The sequence below is a fragment of the Meriones unguiculatus genome, chromosome 10 (assembly GCF_030254825.1).
Source record: "Meriones unguiculatus strain TT.TT164.6M chromosome 10, Bangor_MerUng_6.1, whole genome shotgun sequence".
Classification (NCBI taxonomy): Eukaryota; Metazoa; Chordata; class Mammalia; order Rodentia; family Muridae; genus Meriones; species Meriones unguiculatus.
Window position 1 is genome coordinate 43,370,750 of NC_083358.1, and position 24,466 is coordinate 43,395,215.

Consider the following 24,466-nt stretch of genomic DNA (forward strand, 5'->3'; position numbering starts at 1 on the left):
CCCAAACCTACAGACTGCCCGTACGTCCGAGAAAATGACCGCCAGGGGGCGCCTGGCTCCAGGGAACCAGCTTGGTTCGGAGCTTGGGAGGTCGCCCCAGGTGCTGAGTGCAGCTGGGGACACTCCGCCCTCAGGGACACCCCTGCGTCCGCGGTGACCTGCCCATTGAGCATGTAGGCTCCCCTCCCTCAGGTGGATTCATCCTCGTGACGATGCCTTGGTCTTCTCATTGTCGGGCTCTATGTATCTTTAGCCACTGTGACTGGGTCACTTTCGAGGACCGGTCTCCCCTGGGCGGGGGCGGGGTGCCCCGGGTTGCCGGCCGCTGTGTGGCGCTGCAGCCGCGCTCGAGGTGGCCCCTGTGGGGCTGGCCGCGCCTGCTGGCTCCGGGTGCCGGCCCTTGCTCCAGGGAGCCAATCCGCGGCCGACGGCCTCAGGTGTGTGTGTGTGGGCGGCACTCAAGTTGCCTGAAGCCCTGGCACCTCGTGGGCAGGGGTAGCCCGGCGTGCGCAGGTGACATTCTTGGACCTGGGTCCCGAACATACTCCCTCGCGGAACCGGGAGTTTGCATGCTGGTTTGCCTGTTACTCCATGTCGCCCACCCCGTCAGGCCTAGTGTCTCCTTCCTATCACACCTCAAACCCAACTTCTTTTCCACATTTGTTCTCTCATGAACACCCCAGGCCTGAGTTATCCCTCCGGTCCAGGCCGCCCCAGATGTCATCACTCAGCATCTTCAGATCCTAGCTGTCTCCACACAGCACCTTCTAATCAGGACACTTCTGACCACAGAAATAAACTTGAGACACCTTCCTCCTTAGAAGGTGGGACAGGGTTGGGGATGGGGGCAGTCAGGAGCCCAGGGTGGGGCGTACCGCTGCAACTGGTATCCCAAACTCCAGACGCTGAAGGAGGCTTGCTTCAAGGTCAGCCTGGTTACACAGGGGGCCGCCATCTCAAAATAAGAGAAAAGAAAAACGCCAGCCGTCCGTATGCGGGAGGCGGGAATGAAGAGACACCAGACTAAGGGATGAAGCCGGCAGCTTTTATTTCACTGGAAATCAGGCACAACACTCAATACAAGCTCTGACTGTTCCTCCCCCAAGCTTTGATTTGCCCCTGCCAGGGTGGGGAGGTGGCACAGAGGGTCTGGGGAGTGTGACTTAGCCCCATGCCAACTAGTCTGCATCTACTCTGATTGGAGGAGCAGGCAACGTTTTAACTCTTGGAGACTATTCCAAGAGGCACAACATGGGGAGGGGCCGGGATCTGTTCATATCCTTTGAGGGCCTGTGTAGAGTTTGCTCTCTGCCCCACTGTTACCAGGAGAAAGCTATGGGCCCCATGGGAGTGTTAGGCACCCTGGATTGCTGCGGAAGCTGGGAGTTGGCATTTAACGGTCAGAGGGCCTAAAACAGCTTCCTCTTGGGTAACTGACTACAAGGAAGGTGTCTGTAAGGGGTGGTGCCTGGGCCCCACCAGGCTGAGGAGAGGAAGGGCCTCCAGGCCCTGCGGGAACACAACTGCTATGCCTTTTAATGCAAGGATCGCCCACTCATCATCTGTTCTTTTTGGAAACCACAAAAATCTCAAGGTGTGGCCATGTGGGGTGGGATTCCTGGATGTGGGCTTAGAGGAAGGGCCAACGGCAGATAGCTGGACCTAGGTGGGACTGGTCACCCATTGCTTCCGACCCCCACTCCATCCAGGTCTCCGGTCATGACAGTCATTCTGCAGGGGTGCCAGCTCCTAGGGGGCTGGACTCCTGTTCCTGCTGAACTGAGCCAGTGCACTGGAATCAACTGTTTCAGCTCAGTAGGCACAGGAGGCGGAGCCCAGGGAGAGGCACAGCCATGCTGGCCAGGAAGCAGAGCAGGGTGGGCAGCAGCGGCCTGAGAGATGGGGTCCAGGGGGCGGAACTTAGCCACTGTGAACACGACTTGCTGTGGACCTTGCTCACAAGCAGCTAAGCCCTGCTCCTCAGGCCAGTTGTCACGATGGGCTTCTCTGTCACCCAGTACCCAGGAAAGGTGTCCTTGGCAACAGGAGCCCCCAAGGCAGAGCACAGGGTCAGTTGGAAATCCCTGGCAATGTGATTTGTGACTGGCATCAAATCCCATCCCCAGGAACCCCAGCCGGCCGAGGCACAGTGAGGGGACAGCAGGTGGGGTCGGATTGCAGCACCTACAGGGGAGAAAGAAAGGAGAATGAGATTGGGAACACTGTGCTTGCCTGCCTATCTTCTGTTATTTATGTCGGGTGGGGTCTCACATAGCTGAGGCAGTCTCTAAACTGGTAGTCCTCCTGCCTCCGTCTCTGCAGTCTAGGATTACAGGCGCACCTCACCACACCCAGTTTACAAGGTGCTGGAGACCGACTTGCTCAGCCACACCCCAGCCCTCCATCTGGGCTTCCAGGAGGGAGCCCAGGGGTGCCTCCAGCCCCAGGCCTTTGTACAAAGCTGGAGGTGCCAGAAAGCCCTAATAGACCAAACAGGCTGCAAAGCCTTCTCAGCTGGTTTCCACTCAGCTTGTCTCTCTCCCCACCCACAGCCCTGAGCCTAGAGCAGGCCAAATGGGGCCATGGAGAGAGGAAGCTGAGGGAGGTGGGCGGTTGGAGGGAGGAAGTGACCTCATCCTAGCTGGCGCCACTTCCTAGAAGCCTGAAGGGCAGGAGGAAACTCCAGCACCTCCTGTCTCAAAGCTGTCTCCTCCATAGCCAGCTCAGGCATACCCCACCCCCACCCCACGCGATCCAGGACTCAAGCTGGGAGAAGCAGGCTGATACTACCTCAGCAAAGTTTCAGGACATGCTCCCCAAGTTTCCCAAAGGCCTTCCGAGCCTCAGTTTCCCCATCTGTAAAGTGGACCAAGAACAGTTGCAGTTGGTGGCTCAAGCTCATCTCAGCACCGAGGAGACTGAGACATGAAGGAGCACCGAGGAGACTGAGACATGAAGGAGTCCAAGGCCTGCTTCAAGCTGCATAATGAGCTTTATGCCAAAATGGGCTACAGTCCGAGACCCTAGGTCTCAAAGAACAAAAGAAACAAAAAGACCGAGACCCTCTACCAGGTAGGCCAGTGCAAATTTATAGAGAAGATATTTGGCACCGAGTACCAGGGCAAGCCACAGAATTTTGGACCCCCCCCCCCCCAATATAGAATAGCTTCCCCAACTGCCAATAAAATTCCAGGGGCCAGCAAGATGGTCCAGCAAGTAAACCTACCATGAAGCCCAATGTCCTGAGCTCAAACCCCAAGAACTGACCCCCACAAGTTGTCCTCTGAGCTCTGCATTTGTGACCACACACATACACACACACTCGCACATAAATGTAAAATATAAAAAGCATAGAATTTCAGGATTGGAGAAACGTCTCAGCAGTTAGGAGCAGCTGCTGCTCTAGCAAAGGATCCAGGTTCCCGTCCCAGAACCCACATGACAATCACAGCTATCTAACTCCCAATGCAAGAGCTCTGATGCTCTCTTCTGGCCTCTATGGGTACCAGGCACACACATGGCGCACATTTGTACATGTAGGCAATCACTCGCAAACATACAATAAAAACAAATTGAAGAGTCAGGAATGAGCCGGGTGTGGTGGCGCAAGCCTGTTATCCCAGCACTCCGGGAGACAGAGGCAGGCGGAGCTCTGTGAGTTCAAGGCAGCCTGGGTCTACAAAGAGAGTCCAAGACAGCCAAGGCTACACAGAGAAACCCTGTCTCAAAAACCTGAAGGAATAAGAGAGTCAGGAACGACTCTCTTCGCCCCAGCTCCTGAAAGGCAGGGGAAAGTGGACCTCTGTGAGCGCAAGGCCAGACCAGTCTACATAAGGAGTTTCAGACCTTCCAGGGCTACACAGTGACACCCTGTCTCCGGGAAAGCACAGAGAGACGTGCTCAGTGGTTAGAGCATGAACCTGAGTGTGGGTCTCAGCACTCACAACAGGCAGCTCACAACTGCCTGTAACTCCAGTTTCAGGGGATTTCACTTCCTCTTCTGGTCTCTGAGGCACTGACACACACAAACCACACAAAGACCGGACAACACACACATCTTCTTTTAAAAATGTCAGGTCTGAGGTGACAGGTCGATCAGCAAAGTAAGCGCTAGTTCCTGTGCCATCCCAGGCATGGCAGCTCACACTTGCCTTTTGGGGAGGTAGAGCTAAAGGAACCCTTGGCGCTCACAGTCAGGCTGCCTCACCAGCTCCAGGACAGAGGGGCTGGAGAGATGGTGAAGAGCACTTGCTCCCTCTTGGGACCTGAGTTCAGGTCGCAGCACCTACGTGGCATCTTACAATCACCTGTCACTCCGGTTCCAGAAGATCCAGTACCTCTGACCTGTGAGGACACCACACGCACATTCATTTTTGATAACGTACATTTGAGGCTGCACTCTGCACACACGGGAAGAAGGTAAGATTTTTCAGACAGCCCACGGGACCAGGTCTCGTAAAAGCCTTACAGCGGTGCACACCAGCCCGGTCTACACACTGAGACCTTCTCAAAAGGAAGACAAACACCGACAAAGGAAAAGGAAAAGGAGGGGTAAAGGCCTTTGGCTAGGTGAACTCCGTTCTGAGGCTTGTTGGCCTGCAGTGTGGCCAAGCAGCTTTTTTGCTGGTTGGCTCTAGGCAAAGAACACGGCCTCTCTGTGACAAAGTCTCTTTGTCCACAAAATAGCAATAACGAATGACTTCAGACCCCGACATAATGGCACACGGTGGCAGACTTGCAACGCCTGCCTCCAGGAGGGAGGGAAGAGGGTCCGGCTGAGCGGCCAGCCTGGGCTACCAGGTGAGACTGTGTCTCACAGGAAAGGGCTGGAGAGATGGCTCAGTGGTTGAGAGCACTGGCTGCTCTTCAGGAGTTCCGGGTTCAGTTCCCAGCACCCACATGGAGGCTAACAGCTGCCTCCGACGCCCTCTCCCGGACTTTGCGACCACCAGACATGCATGCAGACAAAACACCTATACACACAAAATAAGTGATTTTTAACTAAAAAAAAAAAAAAAAAAAAAAAAAAGCAACAAGGAGTAAGGCTCAGTGGTGACAGCCTAGCACTCTGCGGGGCCTGGCTTCATCCCCGGTACCCTACCAATGAAGCGTAGCACAGGTGTAATCCCAGTGTTCAGGAAGTAGAGACGGGATAAGAAATTTAAGGTCACCAGCAGTGGTGGCGTATGACTTTAATCCCAGCACTGGGCAGGCAGAGGCAGGGGATCTCTGAGTTTGAGGCCAGCCTGGTCTACAGAGTGAGTTCCAGGACAGCCAGGGCTACACAGAGAAACCCTGTCTAGAAAAAAAAAAAAACAAATCAAGAAATGTGGCTACAGAGCAAGCCAGAGGCCAGCCTGGGGTACACGAGAAAAGAACTGCTCAGGGCTGGAAAGGTGGCCTGAGCTGCATGTCGCTCTTTCAGAGAGCCTGAGTGTGGTTCCCCAGCTCCCAACTGCCCACAGGTCCAGCTCCACGGCACTCAGCACCCTCTTCTGGCCTCTGTAGGCACATACACATACATGCACATACCCAACACACACACACACACACACACACACACACACACACACACACACCATAGAAAAGCAAGAAAATCTCTACTTCCTAAGGAACTGGAGGACGTGTGGCATCAGGACAAAAGAATTCTGTCATCTCATCGACGACAGGCAGGACAGTGGATCTTAATGTCTAGATCTGGCATTGCCTATGACAGAGAAATAGCGACTGAGAGACATCCTGTTGTGTGTCCCCGAACACACACACACACACACACACACACACACACACACACACTGGCGACCCCCCTTCCCACCAGGCCCCAGCCCACACCTGTCCCTTTGGGGCCTGGGGGCCACTCAGGGCCGCGGGCTGACCAGCCTCTCCAGTCACTCCGGAAGTGAGACAGCACATTTGTCCCAGGGAGCAGAACGGGAAGGGCGGCCATTTGGCCAGGCTGGTTTCCTGTGGGGTTTCCCCTACAAAGAGCCCAAGGCTACGGCCAAGGCCACTCCCATCCTTACACACACCAGAGGTCTGTGTCTGGCGTGGAGGGGCATTACCCCGCAGGTGTCCAGCAGTTGGGACACCCTGTACCAAGGACCGTGCCTCTCAGTCTCATAGAAGTAGAAGACCCAAAGGGACTGAGGTCCTGTCGCTGGAGGCCTTAGGGAACAGGGCGGGCCTTGGGCTGTGGCATCCCGGCTGGTGCTTGTTCCTCGGCCTCCCTGAAGGACTCACAGTGGACCCCGAGAAGGAAACGAGGGCAGAGGCCCTCCGGCCGTCCCCGAGCCTGATCCCCAAATACTTTCCACCCTCGCGAAGTAGCGAGGATCGGAAAATACCAAGGGCTGCAGGCCCCGCCCCGCCCCGCCCCCGCCCCAGTCACCAGCGCTCGCTAATGGCCCAGACTCTTCCAGGAGCTCGGCGGCTGGGCTGGGGCCAACCCGACCTGCGGCGCAGATGCCTGCCCTCCACGCCCGTCCCCACGCAGGGACCAGACAGCCGGCCCGGGCGGGGGGCAGGGCATAGGCAAGTGGGTGGGCTCTGTGCCTACCCGCGAGTGGAGGGGGCGCAGGAAGGGGTGAGGGAGAACTGAATCACTTGGTATAAATAGGGAAAGACAGCCACGTCCCACCCTCGCTGCCCGCCAGCCACACAATCCAACCAAATCCCCTACTCCCATTTCTTAACATTCTTTTTGCGGCGCTGGGTTCCCCTCAAACCAATCAGAGTCCACTGGTAAAGTTCATCCCAGGCCTGGCCTGGCCTGGGATAGGAGATAGGAGCGCTGGCCTCCATCACTCACTGTCTTCTGGAAGGCTTTGGCTCACTCCCTTCACACTGCAAAACTTTCAGGAACCAGCCAGCCATTGTGAGGCTTGTCTGTCATTCGACCATTCAGGAGGCTGAGGCAGGAGGACTACCATGTGTTCAAGACCACAGTAGGCTATGAAATGAGATTCTGTCTCAACCCTCAAAATTGAATGTGCGTAGAGAGTGCTTGGCTCTTTTGCAGGAAGCATAGGATCTTGTGCACACAAGTAATCCTAGCACTCAGGAGGTGGAGGCTTTAGGATCAGGAGTTCAAGGCCATCCTGGACTACTTATTCCAGGCCTGACTAGACTACATGAGGCCATGCCTCAAAAAATTTCTTTTGATTCAATAAAATTTATATTTATTGTTATTCCCAGGCCCAAGGCTCAGGGTTTCAGAGCCCCCAACGCATATGTGTGGCCCGGTCCTGGAAGGCGGCTCTACAGACAAAAGGGAGGTTCCAAGGGGCACCTCAAATTTGCTCCCCCAAACCCCACAAGGCCCATGTGCCCGTTCTGGCCACCCAGCCCTGCTCTACCCAGGGCCACAGCTCAGAAGCCACACCCAGGGTGGCGCCAGCTCCAGCAGCCTGAGGCAAGGCGCCGCTAGAGTGTGACTCAGCCATGCCCGGCATGGGCTGTCCTTCCCTACCCAAGAATTCTCACGCCCACGCCACCACCCTCAATCCTTCCCCATGACCAGTGGCGAAGACACACCTCCACTCAGGACATTCAACAGCAGGAGAAGAAGAGGCCAGAGGACCCTCCAGGAGACTGGAGGGACGGTGTGCTCCGTTCCAGTTTCTCCAAATGTTCCCATTTACAGATGGAAAAACTGGGGCAGGGGCGTCATTCCCAGCGGTGTCTACACCATCTCCATGAAAAAAAAAAGGCCACCTGGGCTGGAGCTGGTGGCTCATGTCTATTATCCCAGCACTTGACAGTTGCAAGCAGGAGAATGGGGAGTTCAAGACCACTCTGAGTTTCGGGGAAAGTTTGAGGCAAGCCAGGGACACAGAAACCCTGTCTCCATCACCTAAAAAGGGGATGGAAATGTAGCTCAAAAGGCAGAATGCTTGCCTGGCATGCCCTGGGTTCAGTCAACCCAGCTCTCAGGTGGGAGACAGGAGGCTCAGAAGTTTGAGGGCAGCCGGGCTTCCCTGAGACTGTCTCAGAAGACAAAACTATCCTGACAGCGCTGTGGGAACAGGTAGGCACAGCAGTGCGCTCTGTCATCCGCGAACTCAGGAAGCTGAGGCGGGAGGATCTCACTGAGTCCTGAGCCAACCTGGGCCGCACAAGCGCGGCGGCGGCGAGACCCTCCTGCCCCACACAGGCCTGGTGCAGAGAAGCGCGGAAGGATAGGGCTAGCTGGAGCCTGCTAGGAACATCTGGCCTCCAGTTGCAATAGGCACAGGGTGGCCATGGCATGGGGGTGCCTCGTGGGGCATCCGCCTTGGCTGCCTCTCTCCAGCAAGCAAGAATCTGCCAAGCTCAGAGGCTGGGCCAGCGCAGACAGGCCCGACCCCCTAGACACGCCCTGTCACGCATATGCGCCGCGTGCCAGCCCTGGGCTGGGCCCACAGCTATTTTAAGGCCCCCTGCTAGGTCTTCAGACAAGGCCTGCCCAGTTGAGGGGTTTTAAGGATGCTCTCAGGGGACCCTCCCCGGCAAGGACAGAGAGCTATGATGCTCCCCAGAGCAGCATACTGCCTTCCCAGCACTGTGGTGCTGTGAACACATGTGCCCAGGCTGGCCCAGGCACAGTGCGTGGGTGAGCAGCCAGGGCGGGCCTGCATCACCTCGCCTGGAAGCCTGCGCACCTGTCGGGTCCTGCAGGCTTTGAGCTGGGCTGGCTGGGGCAATCCCCGGGCCAGGGTCCTCTCCAGTCCTCAGACTTACCTTCTCAGGCCACCCTGCCAGAGGCGGGCAGCTGCTGCTGGCTGGGAAGGGGGCAGGTACAGGGAGCCTGGGCACTTCCTAGACACTCGGAGGTCCAGTGGGGCCTGGCCAAGCTGGAAGGTCAAGCCCAGCCGAGGGGGTTCGGTGGCCTGCAAATCTAGAGGTCAGTCTGGGGCCAGCACAGGGCACCGGGCCTCTCGTCCAGACCAAGGGCTGTGGCCTGGGCGCCGCACCACGCCGGGGTCAGGCCTTCAGGGCCCGCAAGTCTACCTGCTGTCGCCCGCAGCGAGATCCAGCTCTTTCCTCCCGGGCCAGGCGGTCACGGCCCCTCTCGTCCCCGGGCCGCGCGGGAAAGTTGTCGCCGCCCGCGCCCCGCGAGTCTCTCCCGGGTCGGACCCCACTTCCCCGCGGGGGAGGGGAGCCCGGCTGCGCGCGGGCGAGACGACGCCGGCCGCGCCCCACCCCGCCGGCCGGCCCAGATCGCCTTTAAAACCTCCGCGTCTCCTCCCCCCACGGCCGGGCAGGGGGCGGGCGCGGGGCGGGGCGGGCGCCGCCGTCATGTGCCCCCGAGGCGGCCCGCCCCGCGCTCTCTCGCCTGTCCCCCAACTCAGGCCCAACTTTCTCCATATCCGGCATGGGCATGGGCCTGGGTACTCTGGGGTCCTGCCAAACACCAGTCTTCACTTCGACAGCACCTACTTCGCCAGTCTAGGAAGTCCCTCTTGTAGCTCTCCCAATCCTCTCTTGCTGTTGTGGAAAAGAATTTTTGACTGTAGGCCAGGTGACCCCTGAGACTGTGCCCCTCCCCTTTCCAGGCTTCCCGGCACCCTCTCCTACCCGCCAGGGACCTCTGGGAGACTCCACGCTATGGGTACATTCCTGAGAAAGAGCCCCCTCCCCCAATCGCATCCTTCCCTTATTCTGTTCGTGTCTCTCCCTCTTCATCCTTAGCCCACCCCCCCATCAGGAACATGGTGGCATTGTTCCCCCGGACGGGGCCCTGCCTCAGGGCCTGGCCTGGTGCCCAGGTAGGGGGCCGGGAACAAAACCCAGCCAAGGAGGGGCAGGGTGCCCTCTGTGGCCACGCCAATCTCCTTGGGCGTGCTGGACCGCCACTTGGCCCTCTGCAGGGCAGGACAGGGGCGGGTAGACCCCAGCCCACACTGAGCACCAGCATGGGTCAGGGCCTTCCCAGAACCGGGCAGCCTTTGCTCTGGGTGCGGTTCCTCCCAGCCACCCCCAACAATCCCAAAGACTGCTAAGGGAGTCCCCATCTTGGGAGGAGGGGAGGAAAGACCTTCCCTTTGAATAATGCTAGGGGAGATAGGTGACCTGGCACCCGGAGGGGCAGGTGGCCCTCGGCCACTTCTCCACCCTAACCCTCTCAGACCAGCACTCTCGAACTTTGGGGTGTGCATGGGACTTGGAGGGGGGGGGAGCTGCACTAAGTTGTCACCCAGAGGCCCAAGCCCTGGGGACTCGGCAGCTTCCTTCCAAGGGGCCCGACAGGCAAAGCTGGCCCACAGTGCAGGATCTGACAGGTTGGGGCAGGAGGGGAAAGAGCGGCCCACCCGGTTGGGGCCCCAGGGGAGGATTTGGGGTGGCACAGAATTCTCCAACTCAGGGAGGGCCCTGGGAAGTGGGAGGGATGGCCTCATGGCCCCTGAGCAGGTATAAATGAGGACAAAAAGTTGGGTTCTAGCTGGTCAGCGCAGCACTCCCGAGACAGGGGAATGATAAGCTGAAGGCCAGACTGGGCGGCAGAGTGTGTAACCCTCCCTGTCTGGAAGGTGGAGGCAGAAGGGTAGGGAGTTCCAGGTCATCCTTCTGCTATATCGTGAGTTTGAGCCCAGCTTGAACTACATGAGACCCTGTCTCTCAAAAAAAGAAAGAGATAAAGGCAGAGAGAGAGAGAGAGAGAACAGGAGCATGCATGGTTCCCCTGGTGTCCTGTATACACACAGAGTCATACAGAAAGACTCAGGCACAGACCAATCCCTGGGGTGACCCCTCCACCCTATCCTCAGACACACATTGCCAAAGTCTCATCTGTTTTCTGTGGACACTTCTCTTTCCAATTTGCTTTGTGGAGACTGAGTCTCATTGTTCCCCACAGGCTCTGCTGGCTTGGGACTCATGATCCTCCTGCCTCAGTTTCCCCAGAGCTGAGATGACAAACATGCACCATCACATCCATTCACCAGTGAGTGAACAGATTCGTCACCCTCACGTGTGGCCTGAAGCAACACCTCCCAGACCCAAGGAAGGAGCCCCCAGTATCCCTGACCCTCGTTATCTGCCCCAACCCAAGACAGGAGCCAACAGGATCTTCGCTCACCAAACTCAGCTATTGACTTTTGGATCAGGGAAGAAATGGAGAGGTCCAAGACAGGGCAAGACAAAGGTATGTGGGCACACACATACGTACATGCACACACACGTACATACATACACATACACAAGGCTGAAATGTCTGCGTGCTGGTTCTGTTATGCTCTGGCCCACAGGAAGTGGAACCTCTTAGATCCCACCAAGTTGGTTGGAGCGGGGAAGGGCTGTGTGAAGGGACCCTGTCAGGTCTGAAGGTCGCCCCACAGGTCACCCGGGCCCACACGAAGGGCGCCCTCGGCCCCATGGCAACCCAGCACAGAGACATCAAACAGGGAGGCCGCACGTCACTGCGGTTAGGGAGGCTCCTCCCCACTGGCTGGCGGCTGGCTCCTCAGGCCGTCAGGCAGCCCGCCTCCTGTCGCCGTGGCGACCGGCTGTGTTGTGGACTGTCCCGGGCCCACCAGATCCCTGCCCCCTCGCTGGGGCACTGCCGCTCCCCGCATCCGGGGAGGGCGCCCAGCTCTGTCATTCCTCCGCCGGTATGGGGCCTAGTGCTAGGCAGGGCAGAGCGGCCTGCCATTTGCGGCTCAGAGGGGTCCTTGGAGATGAACAGCATTGCCAGGGTCCCTGGCGGGGTGTGTGGCCGCGAATAGCCCCGGGGCGGGTAGTTACCGGAACGCTGTTGGGGTGGGTGACACAGGAGTGGCCCAGGATGGGTAGTGACACAGGAGTGGCCTGGAATGGGCAGTTACCAGGGCGCTGTTGGGGTGGGTGACACAGGACTATCCCAGGATGGGTAGTGACACAGGAGTGGCCTGGAATGGGCAGTTACCAGGGTGCGTTGGAGTGGGTGACACAGGAGTGGCCCATCGGAGAAGTATTACCAGAAGGATGTCGGGCCCAGGCCTAGCCCAACACCAGAGCTGACATGGAGCCCTGGCATGGGGAACGTGGATGGCGGGGGGGGGGGAGGCAGCTCAAGAAGTTAAATTTGGTTGTGGGCGGGCGCTAGGTGCTGGAGCGCACAGGGTTAAAGAGAGCTCTTCTCGGGGTCTCCCTTCCTCGACACCCCCTCCCTTCCGGGGGATTTCGGGCCCCAGCCCCTCTGACGTCAGTGTGGTTGCTATGGTAACCGGCCGACTTTCCCAAATAAAATTACTGCGGCCGAGCAAAGTTTCCTGGAGTCGGCCGCGGAGTAAACAGTGGCAGGGGCGGGGCTCGGCACGGGGGTCCTGAAGCCGGAGCGGGGCGGGGGGTGGGGGGGATCCCTGTCCCAGGGCTCTCGGAGATGGGTCTGGACAAGGGGACCGAGTAGACGCCCCGCCGCTCCCACGCGTGTGCACTTCCTGTCGCTGGCTGCGAGAGGAGGTAAAACAAGCGAACGGGCAACAACCAGAGCAGGGACAGGGAGGACCAGGCCCACCGTTCCCGCCAAACCCATCACCCACGTACTTAAAAACTGGTGATAATCTCCCCCGGCCTCACCTAACCTCTGTGTAATGGGAACAGATTCGCATCCACTGGCTTCTGCTAGGTGCAGGGAGGGACCCCAAGTTGGCGCCAAAGACAATTAAATGACTTTAGCTCCAGGTGTGCTTCATACCCCCCACCCCCAAGTGGGGTTTCCAGACCACAAAGCATGCAGTTCCATTCGATTTCCAAATACACTCTACGTCTTTGTTTCGCTGGGCGGGGAGGGTGTGTTTTGGAAGACAAGGTTTCCTCCTGTAGGAAACTTAGTTCCTAGGCTGGAACTAAGTGTAGAGCTTAGGGCTGAGGTACTCCTAGCCATCTTCAGCCTTCTGAGTGGTGGAATTACAGGCCCAGCCATAGTTTTTTGTTATGTTTGTTAGTCTGTTTGTTTTTCGAGGCAGGGTTTCACTGTGTAGCCTTGGCTGTCCTGGAACTCCCTCTGTACACCAGGCTGGCCTGGAGCTCACAAAGATCCTCCTGCCTCTGCCTCCCCGAGTGCTGGGATCAAAGGTGTGCACCACCCCCGCTTTTTGTTTGTTTTTGTTTTTTGAGACCGGGTCTCTCTTCGTAGTCTTGGTTGTCCTGGAATTTGCCTGCCTTTGCTTCATAGTCTTGTTTTAGGTCGGCTTTCTTCCTTTTTAAGGTATGTAAATTTGAGTCTGGTTTACTTAATCCCAGCACTTGGGAGGCAGAAGCAGAAGCCCCTCTAAATCTGAGCCAGTGTGGTCTATACAACGAGTCCAGGACAGCCACTTGTAGGACCATTTCAAAGAAACAACAGTAACAACAAAATATCCAGCTACGCCTGTACAATATTTAGGAGGCAACTGTACAAACACAAAAATTATATTAAAATGAGCTACTTTGTTTTCTAAATTCAAAACTAAAGGGGCTTTTCATTTTATTTTAATTGTAGTTAAAGTATGTTTTGAAACAGGGTTTCAGTAAGTAAACCTGGCTGGCCTAGAACTCCCTCTGTAGATCAGGCTGGCCTCGAACTAAAAAAGATCCTCCTGCCTCTGCCTCCTGAGTGCTGGGATTAAAGCAATGCAACCATCACTGCCTGGCTCAGCATGAATTTTATTTATTTACTTATTTTAAAAGATTTTATTAATTTATTTATTGTATATGAGAGCTCTATCTGCATGTACACTCACATGCCAGAAGAGGGCATCAGATCCCAGTATGGTTCTGAGCCACCATGTGGTTTCTGGGAATTGAACTCAGGACCTCTGGAAGAGCAGACAGTGCTTTTAACTGCTGAGCCATCTCTCCACCTCTCTCTCTCTCTCTCTCTTTTTCTTTAATTTATTTTTGTTTTTTTGGGTTAGGGTTTCTCTGTGTAGCTCTGGCTGTCCTGGACTCACTTTGCTTTGTAGACCAGGCTGGCCTTGAACTCACAGAGACCCGCCTGCCTCTGTCTCCTGAGTGCTGGGACTACAGGCGTGCGCCACCACACTCATGCTCCAGCATGAATTTTTCAAAAATACATTTTATTGCCAGGCGGTTGTGTCACACACCTTTAATGCCAGCACTCGGGAGGCAGAGGCAGGAGGATCTTTGTGGGTTCGAAGCCAGCCTGATCTGCAGAGTGAGTTCCAGGAGGGCCAAAACTGCATAGAAAAACACTGTCTCAAAACAAACAAAAATTCAAAAAAATAAAATGTGTTTGTCTGTGTGCAGGACCAGTGGGGACCCCAGCCCCACCTCAGCTTCCCAAATTCCGGGGTTACAGGTGTGCACCCTGTAAACATGCCGTCTAAACATTCCTTTTTATTTGCAGTGGAAGTTGAGACAAGGTTTGGCTGTGTAGTCTGGGCTTGATGGAACTCACTATATAGCTAAGCCTGGCCTTTAACTTGAGACAGTCCTCCTGCCCCTGCCTCCCAGAGCATCGTGTTGTAGATATTTTTTTAAGATTTTATTTTTTTAATTATGAGTATATGTGGTGCTGGAGATATGGCTGGGGGGGTTAAGATTACATCTGCCTATAACTCCAATTTCTGGGGATCCAGCACCCACTTCTGATTTTCACATGGGGTGCACATACATGCATGTGGACAAAATACTCATACACATAAAATAAATAAACCTAAAATTTAGAAATTAAAATTATGACTATATGTGTGTGGACAGGAGTATGTGCACATGAGTGCAGATGCCCTCAGTGGCCAGAAGGTGGCATGGGATCCCTTGGAACTGGAGTTACAAGAAGTTGCAAGCCACCAGTCTTAAGTGGTGGAAACTGACCTCAGGTCCCCTGCAGGAGCAGCAAATGCTCTTAACCATCTCCTTTTAGGCAGTTGTTATGAAGGCTAGGTGAGGGCTGAAGAGATGACTCAGCGGTTAAGAGCACTGTCTGCTCTTCCTAGAGGTCCTGAGTTCAATTCCCAGCAACCACATGGTGGCTCAGAACCATCTATAAAGGGACCTGATACTTTCTTTTGCCATGTAGGCAAACATGCAAACAAACAGAGTGCTCATATGTATAAATAAATAAATCTTAGAAAAGAAAAGAAGGCCAGGTGACTAATGACTATTATGGGGTACCAGGAGCCCAAAGTAAGATATTGACACTGACACTTAGGGAGGTTTCTCTGCTTCCTCAGGGAAGGTAGCATAGGAAGGGTTTAGCTGTCTGTGTCCAGAGCTCCAGCGAAGCGCCCAGCTCCAGTGTGGACTAGAAGATTCCAGACACAACAATTCCAGCAACCATTCAAGTCACACATCAGGGATTCTGTCCTCAAGAGATGTCAGTGCTTTGAGGCCGTCTCCCATCTCAGACTAGGAATGCCCAGTCACGGGGAGGTGGGAGGGTCAGGAGACAGAAGTCATCCTTAGCTACACAGTGAGTTCCAGGTTAGCCTATACCTCAAGATATCTTGTCTAATCAAGCAACACCCCCCCACACCAAAAATTAACTTGTTAATAACAGAGGTCAAGCACCTGCCTAGAATCGGGGCGTTTAGCAGAAATGGAAATGCCCCTGTGCAGACTTTGGACTGCCATCCACCCAAGCAGTCTGCTTCTACAAGGGCAACTCTAACTGGCGAGGTCCAGTTCCCACGGGCCTTTCCTCAGGGACCCAGCGGTGAGTCTACTTAGAACTCCATTGTTCTCAAACCACAGCGGTCTCCTGAACCTTCTGTACACATCGGAACTGCAGACCTGGTCTGAACCCCAACGCAGGAAAAGTCTCCAGGCGAGGGCCTGGCTCCTGCCCTGGCTGGAGGCTCGAACCCAGGTCCAAGGAGATGGTCGGCCGCCGTTGCCAGGCAACGCGCTGTTTGTTGGTGCGGGGGCGGGGCAGGCAATGACTCACCGCGGCGTGACGCGGACGGGCGGGCGCCGGGCGGGCTGGCAGGCAGCCCAGGGCTGGCGGCAAAGAGAGGACTGCGGCGGGGGCGGAGCCGGGCAGGCCTGGGCTTTGGGTTGCTGCCTCAGTTTACCTTTCACATGAGTAAAATGGAGGCCTCGTTGCAGAAGTACTGACCCACTTTGAGTCTACTGCCTGCACCAAATTCCGTAGCCTCAGTTTCCTCACTTTCTAAAGGACTCAGGAAAAGGCTACCTCCAATCCGGTTTGAGAATTTCATGTATCAAAAGTGAGTCAAAGGCTAGGACATCCCGGGAGCCCAGCCCGTTGCCACAGGAGGGGCAGGGTGTAGGTGCCCTCTTCGGTCGCACCCAGCAGCCCAAGGCAGTCAGAGCTACGTGGGCACTCCCGGAAGTGAGTGTGGGTCATAGGCCGGAGTAGTTGCCATGGAAGGGACTGTAAAGGACACTTGTGGAAGCTGGAGCGGGCAGCACCTGCTGCGGGTGGCTCGGAGGGGGCCTGGGCATGAGTCACTGCCCAGCAATGAGGCTGAGTCACAGGGCGGGGTCCCCGGCACCTCCTCCATCAGCCGCTCCTACAAAGGATCTTTGAGAAGAGCTCCTCATCCGCACCCAGCCCTAGTGCCCTCTCAGGTCCTTGCTGTGGGACCAAGATACTTCTGGGCCACCCCCAGGAACCTGGCCTGGGCCTGGGTATCTGCCACAGAAGTGAAAAGTCACCATCCATGGCCTGGCATCCCCGGGGAGGGGGCTTTCTGGCCGCCTGAGTCCCTGCCAGGGCAGCAGAGGATCGGTTTGTTTTTTGTTTTGTTTTTTGTTTTTGTTTTTGTTTTTTTTTTTGCAGGGCCCACGCACACAGCGGGCTAATTGACTCAGACTGTCTAATGCCTACAGGGAAAGCCGGGGCTGGAGGCCTCTCCCCATTTTTCAGGACCTCTAGCCTGAGAAGGCCTACTGTCCTTGAGACCTTGGCGCCTTCTCAGGCGTGACACAGACAAGTCTTCCAGGCCAGGGAATCCCAAGAAGCCTCCACATGGGTGCTGGTTTGGGAATACATACTTTTAGTCCTAGCACTCAGGCAGGTGGCTGTCCCTGAGTTCAAAGCCAGCCTGGTCTACATAGCAAGTTCCAGGCCTGCCAGAGATACAGAATGAAACCCACATCTCAAAGGTGTGGGGTAGGGGAGACACCTGGAGAGATGGCTCAGATGAAGACCTAGGTTCAATTCCCAGCACCCTCATGGCTACTCACAGCAGTAAGGCCAGTTCCAGAGAATCAGTCATTGTCTTAGGCATGCACACAGGGAAAACACACATACATAATAAATAAATAAAAGTTTAATAAAACATCAAAAAGCAGTTATTTGAGCCAGGCACAATGGTGCTTGCCTGTAATGCCAGCACTCTGGGGGACAGAGGCAGGAGGATCTCTGAGTGCCAGGCCAGCCTGGTCTACAAAGTGGACAGCCAAGACAGCCAAGTCTTAGGACAGCCAAGACTACACAGAGAAACCCTGTCCCCAAAAACAAAACAAATTTTTAAAAAGTAGTTGTACAAAGTGGGTCGTTATTTGTATTTATGGCCAGGCCTGGCGGCCCACACCTTTAATCCCAGCACTGGGGGGAGGCGAACAGGTCTCTGAGCTCATGGCCAGCCTGGTCTACAGAGAGTTCTAGGAGAGTCAGGGCTACATAGAGAGAGCCTGTCTTGAAGGGGAAAACTTGTTCATGTATTTTATGTATATTAGCACTTCATGTGAATTGAACTCAGGACTCTGGAAGAGCCAATAGTGCTCTTAACTTCTGAGTCATCTCTCCAGCCCCAATCAGGGTGTTTTAAAACTGAGTCTGATGGCAATAAAACTGTTTTAAAAGAAGCTAAATGGAAGCAGAATTCACTATGCTCCACTCCTTTAATCCCAGGACTTGGGAGACAGAGGCAAACAGATCTCTGTAACTCTGAAGCCAGCCTGGTTTACAGCACGAGTTTTAGGCCATTCAGGGCACATGGTGAGATCCTGCCGAAGGAAATAAGATTCCACTATTTGATCCCCAATACCACATGGTGCGAAGAGAACAGGCTCCCAAAAACTTTCCTTCTGATTTCCACTGGTGTCCCTAGACACGCTGTATGCACTCCCCAATAAATAAATATTTAGAAGAAAAGAACTCACACACAACTAAGTTGATAATGAGTCCAAGTGTACCAGAGTATACATACACAGATGTGGGCAGAGCATCACACATTGTTGTTTTATTTTATTTGGTTGCTGTTCAGACCCTCAACTTAAGAATAAGTACTAGGGCTGGAGAGATTGCTCAGTGGTTAAGAGCACTGTCTGCTCTTCCAGAGGTCCTGAGTTCAATTCCCAGCAATCACATGGCAGCTCACAACTGTAATTCCTGTTCCAGGGGATCCAACACCCCCACACAGACATATATGCAGTCAAACACCAATGTACTTAAAATAAAAATGAATAGCATTTTAAAAAAAGAGCAAGTACTGCTCTTGTAGAGGATCTGAGTTCTGCTCCCAGCACCCATGCCCACACACCCTCCACTCACGGCAGCCTATAACTCCAGCTCCAGGGCCTCCAGTACCCTCTCCTGGTCTCCATGAGCATGGTACTCATGTGTGCGTACCTCTCCACAAACATAATTTAAAAAATATTTGCTGAATGCGGTGGCGCACAGCTTTAGTGCGGGCACTCAGGAGGCTGAGGCAGGCAGGTCTGAGATCGAGGTCAGCCTGGTCTGCAGAGCCAGTCCACCACAGCCAGCGCCACACAGAGAAAATGTCTTGAAATAATGAAAACAAAATTTTAAATAACAAAATAATTTTTGGTTTGTTTATTTTGAAACAAAGACTCACTTGGTAGCTCTGACTGGCCTGATTGCTAAGATTACAGGCCTGTACCTCATTGTCTATACCTTTTGACACTTTTTCATTTTATGTGTGTGGTTTACCTGAGTGCACCATGTGTGCAGTGCTCACTGAGTCCAGCAAAGGGCATCAGATCTCAAAGACCCGGCATTATTAACGGCTGTGAACACCATGTGGGTGAGAGGAATTGGAAGAGCAGCCAGTGCTTTTAACCACTGAGCCAACATTCTAGCCCTATGACTTGACACTTTTTTTAGTCTGGCTGTGTCACCTACACTAGTGTTGACCACTAGATATCATGGGGCCCTCCTGCCTCGGCCTTCCAAATAGCTGGGACCACAGGTAGGGATGGCACACTTTGCCCACAATCCATTTCAGAACTTTTCACACACCCCCCCCCCAAAGAAAACAACACCCTGAGTTCATTAGTGCTCAGTTCCTTTTTCTCTCCAGACGCCAGCCCCTGCAACCCTGGCTCTCAGTCTTTGTGAGGCATCTTCACTCCGCAGGCAGCACACATCAACCCAGTTCTTCCTGTCCTTGCACTACACTGACCGTGGAGACTACACTCTGATGAGCTGGCAACGATGATGATGTGTTAGGGAATTAAGCCTGGTACTCACATACGCTAAACAAGTGATCAGAACTAAAAAATTTAGCCAGGTGGTAGTAGCACACGCCTTTAGTCCCAACACGTGGGAGGCAGAGGCAGGCAGATCTCTGTGAGTTTGGGGCCTGGTCTACAGAGTGAGTTCCAGGACAGCCAAAGCTACACAGAGAAACCTTGTCTGGAAAAACAAAACACAAGTTGGTGGGGCAGGGGGGAAGAAAGGAAAGGAAAAAAAAAATCAAGATGAGGTCTAATCAAATTTACCCGGCTGGCCTGAAACTCACTTTCTAATCCAGATTGGCTTTGAACTTTGAAGCCTCCTGCCTCAGCCTCCCTAGCAGCTGGGATTCTGGGTATGCACTAACGTGTCTGGCTTGGTATACAAGTTTTTGTGTGTGCAAAGCGAAGAGGAGCAGTTCTTAGGAAACAGGCATTGACATGAAAGGGCGTAGCTACAGTAAGTCCCTGGATTCCATCCCGCCCCCACGGAAGGAAGGGAGGGAGGGAGAGAAATCCCCAAGGAAGCCGGTACTGAAGTTTCCAGTGCAGACAGGATGTGATGTGGCACCAACGAGGGCAGACGGGCCCCTAAGGCTTGGGCCTGCTAGCCCTGGTGCCACTGGCCATGTGGACACCAATTGCATGAAATTCCACTAACAGTTGGACCCTTGGGAGGCTGAGGCAGGAGGATCAGGAGTCAGACAGAGGTAAGCCTGGCCTCCACAGTAAAAATACTTTCTCAAGAACATAAGCACACACACCAAAATAATAATAATAAATGAAAAATTAAAAGCAAAAACAACCTTAGTGCTATAGAAAGTGTAAATCTTAGTGTATATTAAAGAATATCTCAATGTACCTGTCTAAAGAATAAAAAATAAAATGTGGCTGATGAGAAGACTCACAGGGTCAGGTCATTTGCCTAACGGTTTGCATTTGATCCCCAAAACCTGCGTGATGGAAGGAGACTCCCAAGCATTGTCCTCCACAGCCAAGCCTTCTCACTCTCCACAGCCCTCCCCCACAGCCTCTCTGGTTTTCAGGCCTCCTGCCTGGAGCCTTTCCCACAGGCTCCATGCCCCCCCCCCCCCCCCCCCCCCCGTGTTCTCAGAGCAGCAGACTCCACAGGGCTACCTGCTGCATGTCTGCCCCTCTCCCAGGAGACCTTTGTTCTGCTTCCTGCCAATTATGGACTACTGGGGGCTCAACAGATGCTCTTAATGACAAGAGGGGTGAAGACCACAGTGCTTGCCCTGAAGGGCTGGGGCTCCAACTCAGGGGTAGCGCTTGCCTAGAATGCACAAGACAATCCCTAGTCATGGAAAAAAAACAAACAAACAAAAAACAAGAAGCAGACCCTCAACTTGAACTAGATATGCATGGGTCCGACAGACAGACAGACAGACAGACAGAGAACAGGAAGGGCAGCTGAGATACAGAGCTCAAGGGCAGCCTGGTCTACAGGCAGAAGGGCAGGCGTGAAGTGGAGAAAGATGAAGAGTGGAGAGGAGGAAACAGAAAGAAAGAGGTAGAGAGGGAGAAAAGGAGAGGAGACTGGAGAGAAAGCTCGGTCAGTAAAGCGCTTAACATAAACTCATAAATAAGAAGGCAGACCCGGGCTGGTGACCAAGCCTGGCATCCTGAGTTCCGGAGGTCTGTCCTCACATGAAGGAAGGAGAGAAGCACCTCCTTCAAGTTGTACTCTGAACACACAACACACACTAAGAAAAAAAAATTTGAAGAGTCTCACCATATAACTGTGGCTTATTTAGAACTAGTGCAGGCTGTTTTCAAACTCACGGAGATTCACCTGTCTCTGTCTCCAGAGTGCTGGGATGGAGGGAGATTGTAGAAAAAAAACAATTCTAACAGCTGGGGTAGTGGCAGGTGTGTAATCTCCACACTGGGGAAGTGAAGACAGAACGACCCCTGGGGCTCACAGGAAAGCTAGGCTGTCCTAATAGAAGCGCCAGGTTTCCCGGTGTTCAAAAGTGAACAAGTGGTGATAGGGGTGGTGGGCAGGCCTTCAGTCCCAGCACTTGGGGTATGCAGCCCCCTGGTGGCAGAAACAGCTTGCGCCAAGGCCCTGTTCAGCTTAAGGCCGGGCAGGCGGGCAGAGAGGTGGGCAATGGAGGAAGTGAGGGCCGGCTGGGGCCCGGTGGACAATATATAGCCTTGTGCAAGCCTTGGCTTTAGTTCTGAGAAGCAGCCTTGGGTGATACAAGCACCCTCTAGTGGCCACGAGGGAACAGCTGGAGAGGGCGAAAAGACCAGCAGGTAGTGAATGGAGTAGTCCAGGAGCGATGATAAGGGGAACGCAGTGGGGGCTCTGAAGGAGAGCAGGGTTCTAGATGTATACACAGGAAACAAGAGAGCGAACCTGAATATTCACCGCACGTTTCTGAAGGGTTTGGCCTCTGCAGCTGGGAAGATGGTACCGCTGTCACTGCAGACAGCGCAGGTGGCAGAGGCTGGCTCCAGGGCGTGCCTGTCGCCGCCCGGCCCCATAGGGGTGCAGAGGAGGCAGCTCCTGACTTCCCCGACTACTTCTAAGTGTGCGAATCAGGCGCAAGCTTTTGAGCACCTGTGGGCGACGCCGACTCCGGGACTGTGGGATGCTGAAGCCCAGGGCGGCCACATCTGGGTCCCCAAGGAGGCCCCAGAGAGGCGGGGAAGCTCGCAAGAAATAATCGGGAAGGACAGAGTCTTCGGGCCAGCGGTCCAGGCACCGGCTTGCCTGCCGCTCCCATTCTGCCTCCCGAGGGGATGGCAACCGGAACGCAGACTGGCCACCCGGCTAGTGGTCAGAAATCCTCTTTCCGTTCAGTAAGCGGCTCTGGAACGCAAAGGCGCCTGCCCGGGCCCACTGAATAAACCACAGGAAGAGAAGCCAGACGTTCCGAGACGCGCTGAGAGTGAGCCTGGAGCAAACGTCATTTCTAGGGGTGGGGCTATTTTGAAAGAGCTTTTTCAGCATTTTAGGGGTGAGGAATCGGGGAGCAGAGGGGACCGTTTCCCAGACTGGGGCAGGAGATCGAGGCAAATCCTCATTTGCTATGCGAGGGAAAGCTCACTAAAGGTCAGCCTGACCCAAAAACTGAGGCGCGCTGGAGTCTGCTGCCCCCTAAGGGCCACTAAACAGGCAGGAAAACCCAGCTGGGGAAACCACAGAAAAACACAGAATCCCTGGCTGTTGTGGCTGTGCTGCCTAGGGTCTTGCCGCTCTGCTTCTCATTGTCCGTCCGTGAAAAAGACAACCTCCCCTTCACCAACTTTGCTGGTTTGGCTCTGAGACGTCAGTCTTTGCAGCTCTGAGGGAAGATCCGAAATGAAGTTGAGGAGCCTGTCCTAGTGCTGTCTCTCCAAACTGAGAGCTATGACTGAGCGAATGAACAGATGCTGTGTATTCCAAAACCCCTCCCAGGCTGGGCATGGTGGCAGTGCCTGTGATCCCAGCACTTGGGAAGTGGAGGCAGGAGAATCAGAAGTTCAAGGGCAGTCTTGACTTCGTGGAAGGGAACAGGAAAAGGATGAGGTCACAAAGCTGACCTCATCTGTGAAGGTCCAGTTACCATTAGGTGTTTTGGATTTTTTTTTTTTTTTGAGGCAGACTTTCTCTGTGTAGCCCTGGCTCTCCTGAAACTCACTCTGTAGACCAGGCTGGCCTCGAACACGTGTAGAGCTGTGCTGCACAAGCATGCTCGGCTGTGCTGTGCTAGGATGGAACCCAGGCCTTTCTGCCTACTTGAGCCACATCAGCCTCCAAATTATCCCACTTTCCCATTTACCTCCTTGCAGATGCCTCACTCTCCACCCCAGGGAGCCTTCCTGGGCCAGCAGGGACTTGTCCTCCTAAGTAGGAGGATGTCTGGCAGCCTATCAAGGAGAAACTGAGGCACAAATAAAATACGGAGTTAAAGGCAGGCCAGGAATACCAGGGCTGGAGCCCCACAAAGGTAACTGGGGTTTTGAGGGGCACCAGGTCTTCAGCCCTGGGACTTGAGTGGATTGTACATACAGACAGGGTCCTCTGTCGGCTCAGCCCCAGGCTGCCTTGACCTCCTCCCAGCCAGCTGAGGCTGTGGTAGAACTAGGTGTGTCGGGAGCACTTGGGGCTCTGTGTGAAGGTCCTGGAGGGGCTCAGCCAAGGCGCCGTGCCTGGGTGGTGCTCCTGTAGCTGCCACTGTGGGGTTCTGCATCTGCATCCCTGGCGGACCCGTTTTCCTCCCACCTCTGTGCCCACCCCAGGAGGAGCTTGCACAACCAGACTGCGTGCATGGTTGTGCCCCATGGTCGGAGAAGCAAGTGCTGGGTCCTACCAAGTACCTGGAGGTCCTGCTTCAACCATGAACGGCTGCACGTCCGTTTGTGTGCCCATTAACTGCGTGTGCCCGGAAACTGTCTGGTGGACCCCGTGGACGTGCTCTGGTTTATTTGCTTTTGTTTGTTTTGAGACAGAGCCTCCCAGTACAGCGCAGGTTGGTCGGAAACTTGGTAGTCAGGCTTGAAACAGCGGTACACTCCGGCTTCAGCCTCCTCAGTGCCAGGCTTTACAGGAGTGGGCGGGCTCACCAGCGCCGTTCTGGTTTTGCATCTTAATCTTCAGGTTCCCCTGGGCTGTGCCCCGGCTGTACGTACACGGTGGGGTGTGATCTGTGAACCTGGGCTCCGGCTGGGCATATTCCGTTTTAAGAACATTCCCCGCTGTCCCTCAAAGAGGCGCCTCCGTTCCCAGGTGTCCCTACGTGTGTGGCCGCCACCCCCTTCGTCCGGCTGGCGTGCGCCCCGAGGCCCCCCGCGCACCTTCCCTGTCTGTGGCCCGCGTGCCTTTGTGCGCGCGTGCTCCCGCCGCGCCTGGAGGGCTGCGTGCAGCCCGGGTCCCTGCCCGCACCCCGGGTCCCCCGCGAGCCGCAGCCTGGAGCGCGGGGGCTTGCCGGCGGCCCGGGGCGCGCACGGCCGCAGCTGGACCCATCCGCGAGCGCCGCGCGGGGGGCCTCGGGGGCGCGGGCGCGTGGCCGCGGGTTCGAACCGCTCGGTCCCTTCCCGCGCGGGCGGCCGGGTGGGCTCCCGGGCCCTGACCGAGCGGAGGGCGCTGCAGCGGCGGAGACGAGGTGAG

The 24,466-nt window shown here is 55.1% G+C and overlaps 1 protein-coding gene across 1 annotated transcript in view; it reads right to left on the bottom strand.

Moving 5' to 3' along the window:
* Positions 1–1,024: 1,024 nt before the first annotated feature.
* Positions 1,025–24,466, bottom strand: part of Brme1 (break repair meiotic recombinase recruitment factor 1) — a 55,143-nt gene continuing 31,701 nt past the window's right edge. The window contains exon 9 of the mRNA XM_060392367.1: positions 1,025–2,184. The gene's annotated coding sequence lies outside the window, so the exon portion shown is untranslated. The remainder of the gene's footprint in view (positions 2,185–24,466) is intronic.